Genomic DNA, 19,789 nt, shown 5'->3' with positions numbered 1-19,789 from the left:
ATGTAATGTACGTAATATATATATATATATATTACGTACATTACATAATAACCTACATTTGATTTGATATTTAACAACTCTTTCAGAGCTTATGTTTACCACGCAGCTCTTTAAATTAAGCTGTCGCAAATTATCTTCATGATTGAAGTGCTGTTAAGCAATATTAAGTTAGTGCTCCTTTTTACCACAGTGAAAGTCGTGGAGAGAATTTTTGACCTTGGGCGAAAAAGATGCAGAAGCTGCTGGATCCACAAGATGGACATCATGGCGGAGGTGTTTGACATGCAATGACTGAAAACCTCCTGAATGAGGATTGTAAACGTAGATTACACAATTCCTACACCTTTTTAACTCCACTGCAATGTTGATTTACAACACATGGACATTCTGTATTATGGTTACTTTTTTCAGTACTCATTACAGATAAAACCGAAAAAATACATAAATAAAAAAACTGGACTTTATTTGTAACTGAAGATGTATCACTTTTCATCCGAGGCTCTTTCTCAATTTAATGAAACGAGGAGTGTGATTCAAGTTATAAAGCTGTGGTGTGCCGTAAGCTTGTATTATGGAGACTAGTGCATGCAGATCAATCTCCAGCAAGCTTACAGAACACCACAGCTTTATAACTTTAATCCCATATTCCTTTTTTCATTGAATTGTGAGTGCTCCTCGGATGATTAGCGAAACGTCTTCAGTTTTAAAAAAAGTCCTGTGGTTTTGTTTTTATCTGTTTTGGGGGGGATTTGCCGTGTCAAATAACTGAGAATCTTCACCAGCATTGTTACAGGTAAAAAAACCAATTACTTCACTTATCTACACTATTGACGTAAAAAAAACACTGTAAGCACTTCACTTTTGATGATCAGATGGAAGCTCAAGACTTGAAAATGTTTCTTTTATTAGAAATAAAGACCTGTACAAAAAAAAAACAATTATACACTAATTATATATGCAAACTTAACAAGCTACATGTTTGGCTATTTGTGGGCTTACCTTGCAGGATCTACATTTCTATATATCAACTATGATCTACTCTAAATATTTTTAAACATGTCTGTTTGCCATGGAACTGGCAATGGATTCCAGCACCCCAAGGAGTGCCTGACTGAAAGCAGCACTCTGTTCAGCCTCCTGCCTTCGCTGTGCTGCTTCCTCTCTGCCAAGATCTGCTTCCTCTCTCCTCAAGGCCATCTCCTCCCTCCTAATTGATTTCTCCTGCTTCCTCGCTGCTGCAGCTTGGTGTTGCCTCTGCGCAGCTTCTTCTTGCCTTGCCTTTTTGGCATCCTCACAAATAAAATGGAAGTGTTCCTCTCGCTGCTTCTGGTTCATCTCCTCTTGTTCAGTATGCGCAGAAACAAAGCTCTCTGCTTCTTTGCTTCTTCTTACCTAGTAACGGGTGCTGTTTGGTGCCACTCTGCTGCGTGTTGCCCGGTGGCGTGCATGTGCCCGGTGGCGTGGATGTACTCGGTCGTGTAGATGTACTCGGTGGCGTAGATGTACTCGGTGGCGTAGATGTACTTGGAGCTGGTGTGGTCGGGAAGGGTCAGAAGCGGGGAGGATTGGACAGTCAAAAGCAGAACCTTTGTTGGCTGGGCGTTTGCCGTAAATGGCATCCATTTGTAGAAACCACTTCCAGTTTCTTCTGTTTGCTCCACTCCTACCGTTGTGGTTCTTAATCGTTTTGTAATCGCTTTTTAGTTTTTTAAGCTTTCCTCTTTGCTTTGGTGTGCGATGGAAGCCCTGCACCGCCATCTGCGCAGACACCTCTTGAAAAATCTTTTCATTTAATTTCGTTCCATCTAGCTCGCTCTGCACTTGTTCATCGGCCAGCAAACAGAGAAATGGCTGAACTTTAGCATTCCACCACGGTTGTGCCATGATTATTTGTTTTACCTTATAAAATATTCCAAAATAAGCTCCTTCGATTTCTTGTTGTCTGTTATGGTGGGTGAAAAAGAAAATGGCGATCGGGATTTCCGGTGGAAGACTGAATCTCCGCCCTCCACCAATGAATACGCCCCCTGACCAATCAGTGACCTACAGTGCGCTGATGTCACATCTAGACCCAACAAGAACCAGACCTGGGACCTCAGAGAATTAGGTCCCAAAAATGGGGTGGGTTCCACCGCTAAAGGCATTGTGGATAAAACACGCAATCGGCCATAACTAGTTACATAGGAGTACCAAAGGGCCCTGTGGATAAGGGGCTTTTGAGGCCTATATTAGACATGAATGGGAGAGTATTTGTATTTCTAAACTTGAGAAACTGGTCTCCTCTGTCCCAAGACGTCTGTTGAGTGTTGTAAAAAGAATGGGGGATGCCACACAGTGGTAAAAATGGACTTTTCCCAACTTTTTTGGGATTTGTTGATGCCATGAAATTTGGAAACAACAGATTTTTCCCTTAAAATGATACATTCTCTCAGTTTAAACTTTTGATCTGTGATTTGTGTTCTATTCTGAATAAAATATTAGATGTTGGCACCTCCACATCATTGCATTCAGGTTTTATTCACAATTTGTTTAGTGTCCCAATTTTTTGGAATCCGGTTTGTATGTAAATGTCTATATGTATATATATGTATACAAGTCCTTCTCAAAAAATTAGCATATTGTGATAAAGGTCATTGTTTTCCATAATGTAATGATAAAAATGAAACTTTCATATATTTCAGATTCATTGCACACTAACTGAAATATTTCAGGTCTTTAATTGTTTTCATGCTGATGATTATGGCATACAGCTCATGAAAACCCAAAATGCCTGTCCCAAAAAATTAGCATATCATGAAAAGGTTCTCTAAACAATCTATTAACCTAACCATCTGAATCAATGACATAACTCTAAACACCTGCAAAAGATTCCTGAGGCTGTTAAAAACTCCCAGCCTTGTTCATTACTCAAAACCTCAATCATGGGTAAGACTGCTGACCTGATTGCTGTCTAGAAGGCCATCATTGACACCCTCAAGCAAGAGGGTAAGACACAGAAAGAAATTGCTGAACGAATAGGCTGTTCCCAGAGTGCTATATCAAGGCATCTCAGTAGGAAGTCTGTGGGAAGGGAAAAGTGTGGCAGAAAACGCTGCACAACGAGAAGAGGTGACTGGACCCTGAGGAGGATTGTGGAGAAGGGCCGATTCCAGACCTTTGGGGACCTGCGGAAGCAGTGGACTGAGTCTGGAGTAGAAACATCCACAGCCACCGTGCACAGGCAGAAGCGCCTGACCTGGGCTACAGAGAAGCAGCACTGGACTGTTGCTCAGTGGTCCAAAGTACTTTTTTCGGATGAAAGCAAATTTTTTCATGCCATTCGGAAATCAAGGTGCCAGAGTCTGGAGGAAGACTGGGCAGAAGGAAATGCCAAAATGCCAGAAGTCCAGTGTGAAGCACCCACAGTCAGTGATAGTCTGGGGTGCCATGTCATCTACTGATGTTGGTCCACTGTGTTTTATCAAGGGCAGGGTCAATGCAGCTAGCTATCAGGAGATTTTGGAGCACTTCATGCTTCCATCTGCTGAAAAGCTTTATGAAGATGAATATTTCATTTTGCAACACGACCTGGCACCTGCTCACAGTGCCAAAACCACTGGTAAATGGTTTACTGACCATGGTATTACTGTGCTCAATTGGCCTGCCAACTCTCCTGACCTGAACCCCATAGAGAACCTGTGGGATATTGTGAAGAGAAAGTTGAGAGACGCAAGACCCAACACTCTGGATGAGCTTAAGGCCGCTATCGAAGCATCCTGGGCCTCCATAACACTTCAGCAGTGCCACAGGCTGATTGCCTCCATGCCACGCCGCATTGAAGCATATATCAAGATATCAGATATCAAGCCTAGCATTCATGCAAAAGGATTGCTGACCAAGTATTGAGTGCATAACTGAACATGATTATTTGAAGGTTGGCGTTTTTTGTATTAAAAACACTTGTCTTTCATTGGTGGGATGAAATATGCTAATTTTTTGGGACAGGCATTTTGTGTTTTCATGAGCTGTATGCCATAATACCATACCATACCGTACCACTTTATTTGTAAAGCACTTAAAACAGCAACAAGGCCAACCAAAGTGCTTTACAGACAAAACAACAGGTAATACACAAAGCAAAATACAAAATGAGGTAAATCAGAATATAGACAAAAAAAAAATGATGCAGATAATGACGACAAACCAGTGTGGAGCATACAGGATCAAAACACAGATCATCTTGTGTTGAAAGCTATTGAATAATAGTGAGTTTTTAAACGGGACTTGAAAACCGAGAGGGAGGGGGCCTGTCTGACAAGCAGAGGTAACTCGTTCCAGAGTCTTGGTCCTACTACAGAGAAGGCCCTGTCTCCTCTGCTCTTAAGACGAGTTCCTGGAACTGTGAGGAGCAACTGGTCTGGTGGGACATACGGTTGTAGCAAACCAGAGAGATGGTGGTGTGTGTGTGTGTGTGTGTGGGGGGGGGGGGGGGGGACATTTCAGGTCTCTCTTGTAAATGAGTCCTCGAGGCTCAATGGGATTTACCTGTATAAATAAAGGTTGATTGATTGTAGACATACATGAGTATTTTGAACTGGATTCGAAAGTGAACCGGTAACCAGTGCAGTGAGGCCAAAACTGGTGTAATGTGCTCTCTTTTGCCTGTACTGGTTAAAAATCGGGCTGCTGCATTCTGGACCAGTTGTGGTCGTGCAATGGAGGTCTGACTGATACGAAACAGGAGCGAATTGCAGTAATCAAGCCTAGATGTAATGAATGCATGTATTACTGTCTCAAGGTTTTAATAATAATAATAATAATAATAATAATAATAATCATCAGTATTAAAACAACTAAAGACCTGAAATATTTCAGTTGGTGTGCAATGAATCTGAAATATATGAAAGTTTCATTTTTATCATTACATTATGGAAAATAATTGTCTTCATCACAATATGCTAATTTTTTAAGAAGGACCTGTATACAGTATATATATATATGTATATATATATATATATTGTCGTGGCTGGCTACCACGTCGTGTTCAAAACAGCTGAGACGTCGCCCTCGGTATAAAAGATTTATTTGACAAAACATGGGTTACAGATATTCAGAGACAAACAATTACATTAATAAGATATATGCATATAAATGGAGCATTAAGGAACGAACCGTCTCGGTGTGCGCCTCCCGGAAATGCTCGGTGGGCGTGTGTTATTTCCGGCCTTTGTGGGCCTAGCCAGACTCATCTTCCCAATCCACAGGTCTGTCCTCTCAGGCCGCTGAGAAGGAAAAATAAACAATCCAATTATTAAAATCTGATTCAACATTCATCTGTTATCCATATTAATCATCTGTTAGCAAGTTCTACTCTGGAACTGCAGCGTTTACCTTCAACGGAGTCATTCCGGTGTCCTGGATTGTACAACAGATGTGTCAAACGCTCAATTACATAAGAGTGAAAACTTCCATTAAACCCTGCACAATCTAAGTCTTTACCCCTACTGCATAAAATATTCCCTTCAAAACAATGTCTTCTATCTTGTAGAATATATGTTTTGACTCACCACCTGACAGTGAAGTCCACTCTCAGGTCCACATTATCCTTTTAGACCTTGTAAAGGTTTAGGCAGCATGATAATATGTAATCACTTCTTGTTATATAACAAATCTGCAAATCATTTCATCTCATACTATGCTGTTTCACTGTATCTCAAACAAAATACTTGTAATTCAAATCAATTAAGACTATGTATACCCTTCAAGACATCACAGAGTCCATTGTCACTGCACAAAAACGTCTACATGCACCTTTGTTCACAAAGTACAACTTCTTAAACTCACCATGTACACATCTCTGTTGTCCTTTTGCACTCCTAGGACCTGTGTGAAATCTCAAGTCATAAAGTTAAAGTCATGTCATTTACCCACTAGAATTGTTGTCCCATAATTAACCTAGTTCCGGCAGCTCTTAGAAGGAAACAGCTCCTAAACGCTAAACATTTTCAATATGTGATAAACTCATGTGGACTGATTAATTTAACCCAAGTATTTCAATTTGAGTTTAGTTAAGACTGATTAATTTAATCCAAGTATTTCAACTCGAGTTTAGTTTCCTAATTTATTTGACCTAAGCATTTCAATTTGAGTTTAGTTAAGAGTTTCTTTGACCAGAATAAAATTTTTCTTTGTTTTACGAGTGTCAAGGATTTTGTTTATTACTTATTTTTTATTCTGTCGTTTTTTTTTTTAGTTGAATTTAAAACCTGATTTTATTGTCAATTCCAAGAAGTAATTTTGGCTAATTTGTTTACAATGTGTCATCCAGAAATGTTTAAACTTAATTTGACCTGTTTATGATGTTTATTTGTTTTATTGTAGGCCTTCGTCAGACCTACGCCTCACTTCCTCCAAGACCACCCCTACTCCATTTCTCTTTCTATCCACACCCTGATAAACCAGTTTGAACCCATCACGACTGCTGTGAGCCTTGCTGCTCTTCCACTTGGTCTCTTTGACACCTCAACCATCTACCTTCCTTCTCTGCATCATGTCACCAGCTCTCTGTCAGCAGCTCTTCACCTTCGCCTGTATGTTCAATACGTTTGTTATCAATTCACCTCTGTCCCTCGCCCACTCAGTGAGTGGCTGTCCATCTGTTTTGGCTGTCTGACATCTACCTCTTCCCACACAGTGAGATGTTCCAACCTTACCTCCAGCTGACTCACTCTTACTCCATCTCCTGGTTAATTACAGCTCGTACACGTGATGTCCCCTCTGGCCTTGAGATTCAAACCATTGCTGCATATCAACTGTTCCCGAGGTCACTGCCTCCTTCCTCACCGTCAACTCTGATTGTACAGCTTATCCCCGTTTATGTCTGGCAACAGACAGCTGTGGTGTAATCAACTGCGTGCTCGTATTATCTAACTCCGCCGCCTCTCTCCTACTGGTTTTGTTTTAAACGATGCATTACCTTTCCCCTAGTTTAAACGATGTATGAAGTTCCTCTCCCAACGTTCAGTGACTGAAAATGGCGTTCTGATCTCCTCTTGCCACGATCACCCCTGTTGATGTACCACCTCCAAGCACCTCCTCCCTCTTTTAAGCTGTATTCAGCTTACTCCAACGTTTTTTACTTCTACTGACGTATTTCTGTTAATTTCTGAACATCAAGCTCCTGTCAGCTAATGATTGGAAGATTCAGATACACCTGCTAACATCACAGATACCATTTAGCTGTTTCATGCCAATATCAGCTAATTCCACCTTTATTTTAAATTAATCCAACTTTTACAGCCTAATCCAGGAACACCAAGCCCTACCCACTTACCTTTGGTATTTTAAGTTTATTTCTGCTTGTTTTAGCTATTGGTCTGCTGGTCTTTAGCTAATTGCCTCTTTTTCGTTTTGATACTTCCCATAAATTGTGTATTTTGTCTCTGATATTGATCCTTTAGATTTTCCACAGGCTTCACATGTTCCACAGTTATGAGTTCCACACCTGATAACAACATTCACACACTCAGGCATTCAAATATTTTATTTTCATGCACTTCTGGCCGCAGTTGTAATAAAACAAATACAAGTCTGTGGTATGAAACAACCCAGAGTCCAGACTTGTCCTTGCCTTATACAACAGCGCCCCCTTGCTGTCAGGATATGGAAGCTCCACTCACCCACAGACACACACAAAAAAAAGAGAAAAGTAACCCTTCGCTTCCGCCCCACACACAGCTCACTCCCCCCCTTTTTTCCTTCTCTCCATTGTTACGTCTCCCTCAACGCCTCCGGCCTTGAAGCCGTTACACAACATAGAAAACACGGCGTAAACAAAAGTAATTACAACGTCCTAAAACTAATGCGATCCCTTATCACATGAAATTTGGCGAATCTACCTAAAGTCCTTGCACATTTCCCTTTAAAGCTAACTAGTAATAGAGTACAGTTTATGATACAGTCAACACATCAAAAGGAGCACCCGCGCCTTAGCCCCGCCCCCGTGCTTGACACTAGCGGACCTTAATCTCGTCAGATTAAGGGTTTGATGGCCAGCTCCGCTGAGAACAAAGGGAAAGTGTCGGTCACCCACGTGACCTCCGGCAGGCCGTCTCGCCTTCCTCCGGCCACAAGTAAAACTTGTGAATCTAACTAAACACTACCTAAACGTCAAAGAAAGCGTTCGGCGCTTAAACTGTCTGAATATCGTAACCCACCTCATCAGAATTAACACGAATCACCGAAAGTTAGCTTAAATAAAACCATCTTCATTTCCGGAGATGGCTGCATGCACACCAACAGAGGAATTTGAATTTAGTTTTAATTTGGTTTACGTCCGAATAGCCAGTACTCCGGACCATTAAGGTCCAAACAGTTAACCAGCTTACCTGAAATTAATGGGCCCAGTTCCTCTCTGCGTGTGCACCGCAAGCCACCTCGATCCAATTCAGTCTAGGCCGCGCCTCGCTGCACGTCGGGGGTCACCATTCTGTTGTGGCTGGCTACCACGTCATGTTCAAAACAGCTGAGACGTCGCCCTCGGTATAAAAGATTTATTTGACAAAACATGGGTTACAGATATTCAGAGACAAACAATTACATTAATAAGATATATGCATATAAATGGAGCATTAAGTATAAATAAAGGTTGATTGATTAAGGAACGAACCGTCTCGGTGTGCGCCTCCCGGAAATGCTCGGTGGGCGTGTGTTATTTCCGGCCTTTTATCACAGTTTGAGAAGGCTAGCTTTCTGATTTGTTTAGCTTCTGTTGCTATGGTTACGACTCTAACCCGCCCCCTCAAGGACGTTAATGTCTACATTTCAGATAAGAAGTTTTGCCTCAGTGAAATCGTTCGTTTTAGCTGTTTGTTTAACGTGATTATACCTTAGTGATACCAAATGATTTGAGTTAAAGTTGTTTATTTCTAGGAATAATTAATAACTATTAATTATTATCTAACTCGTGTTTGCGTGTTCTTACTTGATCCTTTTTATACTTCTGTTTTAGTTTAATTGCTTTGGTTGGATTTTACATAGTCAAACTATATTAAGTCTAAATTAAAGAGATGTGTTCAAGCTTTATTTATGTTAATCAGTCTGCTATCTGGCATGATTTGATTGCTTGTAAAATATCAAATGTGAACTTGTAAAATTATCCTTAGCTAATATGAGATTATATTTAAAGGTCAACTAGTTAGAATTAGCAAACATTTTCTAGAAATATAGTGTAACCCTGGAAGAAAGACACACACACACTTTGTATAACATGACATTTGAATGCTTGATAGGAAATATAAAAAAGGTATAAAAATATGAAATCCAACAATATATATATATTTTTTTTATTTTTTTTTCCCAAGGATCATGCATAGAGGTTCGTTAGCTATATCACTACTACTGACTGAATGATTTATGCCACTTTGTCATCGGTAAGTACAGCTCCACTCGACTCTCCTCTTCTTGGTTCTTCTCAGTTCTAGGTCATTACAATAAACAAAGGAAGCTTGCCCTACAATCATATATCATGTGATTCTTAGACGTAATCTGCTCAGGCTCTATTAACTGCAGTTATGGAAGCTTTCTTTTGCATGATCTTTTTCTCTTTTTGTCCCTTGGCCCAGCAAGTAAGTAAAAATATCAATGCTTCAATAATTTGTCACTTTCAAAGAATCTACTTATCTTGAAGCGTGCAGACGCCACTGCATCCTGTCTGCATGGCTCCTACTGTTGCCTCCAGACTCACTGCTGCAGCCCAACGTCTCTGTGTGTGGTCCATTCTTTTAATTTAATCGAGCACAGAGGGGAATTCATTCAGGTTCATTTTGGACTAGACACACACAGGCCTTGTTGCACAGTCCTGCTGCAGCAGTATCCCAGCTGAATGCCTGATAAGCCCTCCTGAGAGTCAGCCGGGTTTTGCTGCCAGTATGGCATCGGGGCATGGGTGCTGCAGATAATGCATGTATGGTAGAAAAACGGTTTTCAAACCTTTCACAGCATTTTCAGCTTTTTTACATTGGTAATCGTTCTGAAAAAATATACAAAATTATTTCTTGTGATTAGTTAAATTACTCTGAACTTGGACTTTCTGTGAGTGGACTAAGCATCCAGTGACCGTGTTCAAATTTGCAGTTACCAGTAACAAATATTCAATATATAACTCATTTCTTTCCGAACATTTTTTACCAAACCTATTTGTACAGTTGATGTACAACACAGGATGTGGGATTCTTCCCTTTCCCACCCATAATCAAATATTTCCGCAAAAAAGTAAATTCATAGAAATGAAATAAGAATGTAAGCTGAGGTCAATATTTATAGAAAAACAAACAAAGCACGAGGCATTCTGTTGTATCATCTAGCTGCCTGGGGTGGAACCAGTTGAATACAAGACAAATACTGCAAATGACAGTGAAAACCCTGAATAAAGAGCCAGTATTTAAATTGTCCCTGCTGGACTATTGTAGTAGCACAGCAGCACAACATGGCAGCAACAGAGGACGGTGACCCACATCAGATATAAACTAATCATTCTAGGTAATGAAAACGTTATTTTCACAAAAAAAATTTTTGGCAAATAAAGAGTTTTGAGCTAAAGGCCTAGTGTTTATTGGAGACATGCTTAACACCCGCGGCCTTTACTGACAGGGTTTAAATTTAAAATGGCCGCCACAGCCATTCGCACTATCGGCAAGATGTAGTAATACTTGGAGAATATTGTGAGCTCAGCTACACTTAAACTTTAGCTTCTTATCTGTGATTGTAGCTTTTTTATGACCATAAGTAGAATAGATGCGGCAACCATCTTGAATTTAGGTGATTCCATAATTTAATCACTTATAGAGTTTCATTGAGTGATTAGTTTCTGAGTTTCAGTAGAATCAGCCCTATGGCTTAGCAGATGTTTTGTTAACAGACACACAGAGTAGACTTTGAGATTTAGGTAAAGAGCCTGCTCGATGAGGAAGTTTAAAGAATGCCTGTCGGATACTGCCACAAAATATGTTGCTCAATCAGTAAAATTTACTTTGTTATAGGAATTTTTGCGTTTTGTAAATCAGTTGGCTTTGGCTGCCATCTTGAATTGGCTTCTGCCGTTTTTACTCATAGAAAATGAACTGAGCTCATTTTACATCCTTCAAATCTTTAGATCTGTTTACAACCTTTTACTGTTCCTTTCACATTTTGGTCTGGTTCAGCTTCTTTCAGCTGCCTTGTGCAAAAAAATAAATAAATAAAATCTGCTACTTTTAGCTAATTTCAGCTGTTTTGTGCTCCTTTCTGCTTTATTCTGCTAACTACAACATTTTTGTGCATCTTCCAACTTCTTTCTGTTAATTTCAGCTTTTTATGCTCCTTTCAGCTTATTTCTGCAAGTTTAAACTATTTCTGCTATTTCAGTTATCATTTAACTGTTTTTTGCTCATTTGAGCTTTTTCAGCTAATTCCAAACTTTTTGCACTCATTTAAACTATTTTCAGCCTAATTCTGCAAAAATGTGCTCTCTGCACTTCATTCTGGTAATTTAAGCTTCTTTCTGCCTTTTCAGCTAATGATTGTTTTATTTGAGTTTCATTAAAGTCCATCCAGTAGTTTGTGATATATTTTACTAACAAAGAATGCTCCAATGTGAAATTTTAAAAATGGACCCATTTTATTTTGTTTTTATTTACAGCTGAAGAGTATGCATATTTGTGAATATTTCTAAGGAAACATCTGATATCTATCAGGCTCTGAACCAAATGAAACAAAACGTCTCATTTGTAGGATGACAAATCTGTTTACTCTTACTCTGACGTATTGTCCCACATTTCTCATTGTGTTTCATTTTACGTTGGTCTCATCTTGAAGTAACATAAATAAAAGAGCGGCTTGTGTGCACTGTCAGCCTCTCTACTGGTATCACATTGCTTTCCTTGAATAATGCATGATGGGAAGCAGGAAGTGTAAGAGTCACTCTTTCCATTTTAAATCAAATGCCAAAATCTGCTTTGTTTTCCTCCCAGCTATCTGTTTTTTCAATACTTCCTGATTTTTTTCGCCAACTGTTGTTTTCTGTTCTTCCATCTGTTGATCAAACTGTCCCCACTCAAATACTGCTGTCCCACTATCAGTATTCAAACGTGTCTTCCAGATAAATCTCATCCTTTCATCCAGAGGAGATGCTCAGATTGATTTTAGAACTGACAGATGTCAGCAGCTGCTTCAGAAGCCATCACCTTTTTGTTGGTTTTGTTCTTCATATTTAATCTGGTTACAGTTCTATAAACAGAATCAGAGTAATCAATTTGAAGATTTTGCATCAGGACATAAAATTAGAAACTATCTGTTGGTAAAGTTTGGTAAAGACAGCTTAAAACGAAAGGCCTAAATTGGTTATTGTCCACTGTCTGTGAGAAATGCTCATTATAAACTCTTCTTCTTCTTTCAGTTTTTCCCTCTTCAGGGGTCTCCATAGCGAGTCATCCTCCTCCATCTCACTCTGTCCTCTGCATCCTCTGTCCTCACTCCAACTACCTCCATGTCCTCTCTAACTGCATCCATATATCTCCTCTTTGTCTTTTTCCCGGCAGCTGCATTTCTAACATCCTTCTACCAATATACCCACTGTACCTGCTCTGGACATGTCCAAACGTCCTAATCTGGCCTCTCTAACTTTATCTCCCAGTTGTTCAACCTGTGCTCTACCTCTGATGATCTCATTCCTAATCTTATCCATCCTTGTCTCTCCTAAGGAGAACCTCAACATCTTCATTTCTGCCATTTCCAGTTCTTTCTCCTGTTTGTCAATGCCACTGTCTCCAGACCATACAACATATATCTATGGTATAGGTCTATATTCCTATTGCATTTTTCTTGAATAGCTCGTTGACTTTTATGATTATGACACTATAGTCTCTCATTTCTGCTGTGCTGACAACAATTTCTTTTTTTTTTGGCCAAATGTTTGTCTTTCTTATCTTATAATATGTTACAAAATGTTTTCTTACATGTTGTCTTACAAAATGTTTGTTGATCCTAAACTGTTTCAACAAACATTTGTTGATTCTAGTTCTTTATTTGACATAGTAACTAATGGAAAATCAGCCACTTCACTTAATAATCAAACTTCTACAAATCAAATCCCTCCTACAAGTCAATCCTCAGTTAATCACACCTCTTTTTCTCCATTCTCAGTCAGCGAGATTAATAAACTGTTAAAATATCTTGATCCTAAAAAATCTGCAGGTCCAGATGAACTCCCACCTTATTTTTTAAGGCTGGCTGCTCATATCATCACAGTCCCTGTGACCCACATCTTCAATCTCTCCATAAGCCAAAACTCCATTTCAGACACTTGGAAAACAGCCTTTGTTTTACCTTTACTGAAGGGAGGTGACCCCACCTCACTGAACAACTATCGGCCAATCTCTAAACTCTGCATTTTAGCCAAGGTTCTAGAAAAACTGATAAACTCTCAAATCAAAAATGACCTGGACTCATTTAACATCTTACCTTCCCATCAATCTGGTTTCAGGAAACAACACAGCACAACGACTGCTTCACTGAAGGTTCTTAATGACATTGTTGAAGCACTGGATGCTAAGGATTATTGTGCTGCACATTTTTTCAACCTGTCTAAAGCTTTTGACACTGTGGATCATAACATCTTGTGTCATAAGCTCTCAGAAATCGGTTTCTCAGATCACACCATTGGTTCGTTCTCTAACTATCTCTGAGACCGGAGGCAATGTGTTCAACATAATGGTACTTCCTCCAGTTATTTAACAGTCAACAATGGTGTACCACAAGGCTCAGTCTTAGTACCCACCCTCTTTACAATCTACATACATAATGTAGGTAAAAACATCCCTAATGCATCCATACATTTATATGTTGATGACACTGTTGTTTATTGTCGAGCTAAAACAGTTGCTAAGGCTTTCCAGCTTTTGAAATCTGCATTCAACAACATCCAGACAGATTTGTTCCACCTCAAACTTGTCCTAAATGCCGACAAAACTAAAGGGATGCTTTTTTCAAATAGGAAGTTGGTCCCAGCAGTTCTTCCTCTGATCTCATCCTCAAATGGTGTCCCCAAATCTAGCAAAAAACAACGACCATCTGGCCTGTCGGGCGTTAAGTCTCTTAGCCCCCTGGAGGTAGGCTAGGTTCTTGTGGTCGGTCCAAATTATGAAGGGGAGTTCAGCTCCCTCTAGCCAATGTCTCCACTCTTCTAATGCTAGCTTGATGGCCAATAATTCACGGTCACCAACAATATAGTTCGTCTCGGCAGCAGACAAACGACGTGAGAAAAAGGCACATGGGTGAAGTTTTTCATCATCAGATGCTCTTTGTGATAACACAGCCCCCACTCCTGAATCAGAAGCATCGATCTCCACGATAAACTGCCTCTTGGTATCAGGGTGTGATAAAGTGGGGGCTGTAGAGAAAATGTGTTTGAGGTTATTAAAAGCAGTGTCAGTTTTGGGTGTCCAGTTGAACTTTTTGAGGGTAGAGGTGAGCTGGGTCAGAGGAATGGTGACTTTGCTATAGTTTTTAATAAACCATCGGTAAAAGCTAGCAAACCCCAGGAACCGTTGTAATTGTTTTCGATTGCTGGGTGTATGCCACTCCACTACAGCCTTGGTCTTTTCAAGGTCGGATCGAACCTGTCCTCGCTCAAAAATGAACCCTAGAACTGTCACGGTGGTAGCGTGAAATTCACATTTCTCTGCTTTGACAAAAAGCTGGTTTTCTAATAACCTCTGGAGAACAGCTTTCACATGTCGAGTATGTTTTTTGGTTTTTTTTGCTCTTCGTCTTCGTTTGTTGCTCTTTGTCTTTGGAATAAATGAGTATATCGTCTAAGTACACAAAAACGAAGACGTTGAGGAAATCCCGAAGAACTTCATTAACGAGAGCTTGGAAAACTGCCGGGGCATTAGTTAACCCAAACGGCATAACAAGGTACTCGAAATGTCCCAAAGGTGTCTTAAAAGCTGTCTTCCATTCGTCTCCTTTGCGAATTCTCACTAAATGATATGCATTGCGTAGATCAAGTTTCGTAAAAATGGTTGCCCCCTGGAGCTGCTCGTAGACAGAGTCAATTAAAGGAAGAGGATATTTGTTCTTAATAGTAATTTGATTAAGTCCTCTATAATCGATGCATGGTCTTAGAGTCTTATCTTTCTTTGAAACAAAGAAGAAACCGGCCCCCACTGGAGAGGTAGAAGGACGGATGATGCCTGATTTCAAAGAGTCATCAAAATAGTCTTTCATAGAATTTTTTTCAGGCCCAGATAAGTTATATAGTCTACTTGTGGGTAATGGAGCTCCAGGAAGTAAGTCGATAGCGCAATCATTTGGACGGTGTGGCGGTAGGGATAAAGCCTTCTGTTTGCTGAAGACTGGCGCCATCGTGTGATAATTTGAAGGTATTGTGGAAAGATCGATGTCTTCAATTTTTAGTTTAGGAGGTGAACCTGAAGAGATGGCTGACCGGAGGCATCTCAAAGAACATTTTTCTCCCCACTTTTCAACTCTATTTTTGGCCCAGTTAATTTAAGGATTGTGTAATTTGAGCCAGGGATGACCCAAGATGAGTTGTGGTGTAGGAGAGTCGAAAACAAAAAACTCACCCATCTCTGTGATTTCCAGATACTACAAACATTACTTTTAATGTCTTTAATGAGATGGAAGAGATGTTTTGCCCAGAGAGAGCAGAGACGGTGATAGCTGGTGTTAAGTTGATATTGGGGATATGTAGTTCCTCCACCAAGTTTCTGCTGATTAGGTTCTGTTCAGCACCGGAATCAATCAATGCCTGGATAGGAAAGTTGACAGAGTTGATGCAAATGATTGCTGAAAGACTTAGATTATTTTCAGGAGACAAAGAAGTGGTACCCACCAGTATCTCCTGTACTACTGGTGGGCCTTGTCTTTTACCCTTAGTTTGCAGGCAGCAATCACATGATCCTTTTTCCCACAGTACATGCAGGCATTGGCCTTGAGGCAGCGCTGTCGCTCCTCGGGAGAAAGTCGAGTCATACCAATCTGCATAGGTTCGGGTTCAGAGGTGGAATCCGCGGTTGCGGAGTCATTACTTCTGAGAAGAGGAAGTTTGTGGGACTTGTAGTCTTCTTCTAAGAGGCTCTCCCAAACCCTGTTGTCTATTCGAATGGCCAGAGAAATTACGTCGTCCAAATCCGAAGGGATGTCCCGGGTGACTAGTTGATCTTTAATCTGTCGATTTAAAGCGTTAATAAATGTACTGCGTAACGCCATCTCACCCCAGCCGGACTCCTCGGCGATGATGCGGAAGTGGATGGCGAATTTGGACACCGTCTCTTTCCCCTGACGTAACGTAAAAAATTTTTGGGCTGCTTCCTCCTACTGCAAAGGTTGGTCAAAGACCCGAAGAAAATCCTTCAAGAAGGTAGCAAACGTCAGAGTTTCGATGGGGCGTCTACGAAGGTAAGCATGTGTCCATTGAAGCGCTTCTCCTTTTAAAGCACTAACCACATAAGTTGTGCAGAATCGGATGAATAGGTAATGGGAGCACAATTAAATGCCAAGTTACACTGAAGAACGAAGCCACCACATTTGCGAGTGTTACCTTTGAACATCTCAGAAGGTCGAATGTCCGGTTCCTTGGGGCACGGATTGTTCATCCTAATTGTAGGTTCCAGAGGGATGGGCTGAGTCGAAGATGAAGTTTGGTCTGCCATTTGTTTCTGAAGAGAGAACACCATACCACCCAACTCCCGTTGATTGTCCTGAGTTGTTTGTTGCTGCACAAAAATCTGCTGTAAAGTTAAGTGGAGAGGGTCAGCGTTTACTTTTGGTTCTAACTGAGTCTTTACCTCCTCAGTCTTGCTCAGGGGGTCCATTGGCTGGGACATACTATCAGCACGGTGCTATTTAAGAGACTGAGCTGTATACAGCTCCTCAGACTGAGGAAGTCTCTCGGATGAGAGACGAAACGTTTCTACATTTTTTTGTTGATTTGCTTTTTGTTTTTTTGAATGTCCAGAGGACCAGATTTAACTTTTTTAGACATACTATCAGGTTTTTATCAACGTTGACCCCCACGTAAGCAGACTGATTCAATAAAGACAGAGCCAGAACTACAAAAGGTAAGTGAACTTTTATTTACAGGTGATCGTGTCGTCGCAGCTGTAAGGGAGAAGAGGAATAGGTGAGTGGGTTCTGGTGGCCTCTTTGAATGTTTTAATTCTTGAATATAGAGAAATGACTCCTTACTGTTTATGTTGTATGTAGAGTCCGAGAAGAGGAGAGGTCCTGGGTTTTTGTAGAAGATCCAGTCCTGAGGTATTTTGCGGTGGAGAGAGGAGTAGGTTGACCCAGTTGAGAATGCTTAATGGTGGTTATTGAAGGGACACCGTTGATCCACAGGTGGAGTCCAGTGGAGCGATGAGATCCTAGGGGGGATCTGAAGAGGCAGGCCGTGGAAGGTCCTGGAGGAGTCACAGTTGGTGAGAACCAGCTGTAACAAAGGTTAGTCGGCTGTACATGAGTTACCATTTGGTAGAAGATGTCTCAGCACTGAAGAGGTGTCTGGCAGGTGCTTAAATACCCCATCAGGTAGTCCTCCTCAGAGCAGCAGCAGGTGGAGTGAGTTGAGGTTAATTGGCTGTGGAAGGAAGAGTGAGTGACAAACAAAAAACCCAGGTATCCCACGGCATCTCTCTTTTAAGCTCATGTGGAAAACTTGGTAAAGAAACTGAAAATTAAACTGGGTTTCTTTTTCAAAAACAGATCCTGTCTAACCCTGAATGCTAGGAAAGGCCTTGTATCTGTGACTTTCCTTCCCTCCATTGATTACAGTGACATTATTTACATGAACGCTTCTACAAGAAACCTGCAGATGTTGGATGCTGTCTATCATAGTGCACTAAGATTCATAACTGGCTGTGATTATTGTACCCACCACTGCACCCTGTATTCACTGGTTAACTGGACATCATTAACTTTACGCAGACTCTCTCACTGGTACATTTTCATCTTTAAATCACTTTTTGGTCTGCTGCCTTCATACATCTCCTCCTTCGTGTCTCTGTGTGAGTGCAGCTACAGCGTGTGCTCTCAGGACATTATTACCTGCAGTGTTCCCTCAGTGCGGACTGAACTAGGCAAAAGAGCCTTCTCCTACTTTGCTCCCGTTTCTTGGAATATCTTACAAAAAGATCTGAAGCTCTTAACCTTGACCTCTCTAAGTGGCTTTAAGAATCTGTTGGACTCCTTGCAGGGACCAATGCAGACATGTTCCTGTTTTTAGTTGTTTACATTCGCCTTAGAATCTAGCTGTTTTTTGTTACTTTTTTTCTTTTTACTTTTTTTTTTAGCCATCCTATTTGTTAAAAAAAAGGATGACTTTTTATAACTGTTTATTTTTGCCGCTGTTGTCATTGTTGTCATCATTCTTTGTTGAAATCAGGTCTCTCTTGTAAATGAGACCTCGAGGCTCAATGGCATTTACCTGTCTAAATAAAGGTTGAATGAATAATTTAACTCAAAGTTAGCAGACTTTGACTGAGGTTGCTTCAGGCAACACTCCACCTAAATCAGTTGTTTCTGTTCTTTAATAAGAATATTTGATGTGTACAGCAACAGTTTTGGATAAATTCATACCGTCCTCTGTTGCATATGTAATAGACTTCAGAAGTCACAGGCTAGCTCACTTACTCTGTTTTTTCATACAAGTTGTTTTGGTTGTCACATTTTGTCTTGTAGTTTCAGTCAATCATGTCCTGACAAAACCTTCCAGAAATGCTGCTCTCCTGAGTCAAAGAGACAGTTTGGATGTAGTTTTGCTCTAACCTTCGCCCTCAGTGGTAAATGTTGTAGTTTTTTGATGCATGTCGTGAACCTCTTCACCTTGATTGTCAAGTGGGGCAGATCTGATCCCCAGACTTCCCCCAAACATTTCATCACACAGGGAGCTACAGCTGTCGAAATATGTCTCTTGTTGAATGTGAAAATCATGATAAGTTAGGGAAAACACAAGCTTGGGTCATTAAGAAAATCCCTAATGCTATACAACCCAATTCTGATAAGTTGGGATGTTGTGTGAAATGCAATTAAAACAGAATCCAATAATTTGTTAATTTATAAACACATATTGACAATGGAACATAATTAACATATAAAAACTAAAGAACTACAATATTGTTCAATTTCTAGGAAATAATCAGTTAACTTTGAAAGTTAAGGCAGCAACACATCTCAATAACCATGGGCCAGAGCCAAGTTTAATTCTGTGAAGCATCTCCTTTTCTTTTAGCAACCTTCTGTAAATCGCATCAATTATATGTGAAGGGGAAGTGTCCCCCGCACATTAAAAAAATATTAGTTTGCATCCCCCCCCCACACCCCACACATACACACACACACATTTACCATGAAATATTACCCAGTGCTGTTTCTATTGCTATATGAACAAATCAATTCCACTTGATTAGTAGGAGAATAATCAAATCACTAAAAGTCTGCTCCATGTTTTCCTGGTTACCTACAACAACTCACCACACCGTATGCAGTGTTTCCTCAAGGTCCCTTATCTTGGCAGGGCACTCATATCTTTGGGTTTATTTTGTGGACAGGGCGAGGGAGGAGGGGGATTCCCCTCTGTGTTGTGCACTAGCTTAGAGCTACGTTAGTGTGGGCAGTTGGCGATTGGGGTGGTTAGGATGCATGAGAGAAGCAGCGTGCTATGTCTGAAGCATCTTAGCAAGCGTGTCTGTATTGTGCAATGCTAGAGTCAGAGTCAGAGTCAGAGTCAGAGTTTCTTTATTGTCATTCGCAC

The sequence above is a fragment of the Nematolebias whitei genome, chromosome 16 (genome assembly GCF_014905685.2).
Source record: "Nematolebias whitei isolate Nwh7 chromosome 16, NemWhi1, whole genome shotgun sequence".
Lineage (NCBI taxonomy): Eukaryota > Metazoa > Chordata > Actinopteri > Cyprinodontiformes > Rivulidae > Nematolebias > Nematolebias whitei.
Note: the sequence above shows the minus strand (reverse complement) of the source record.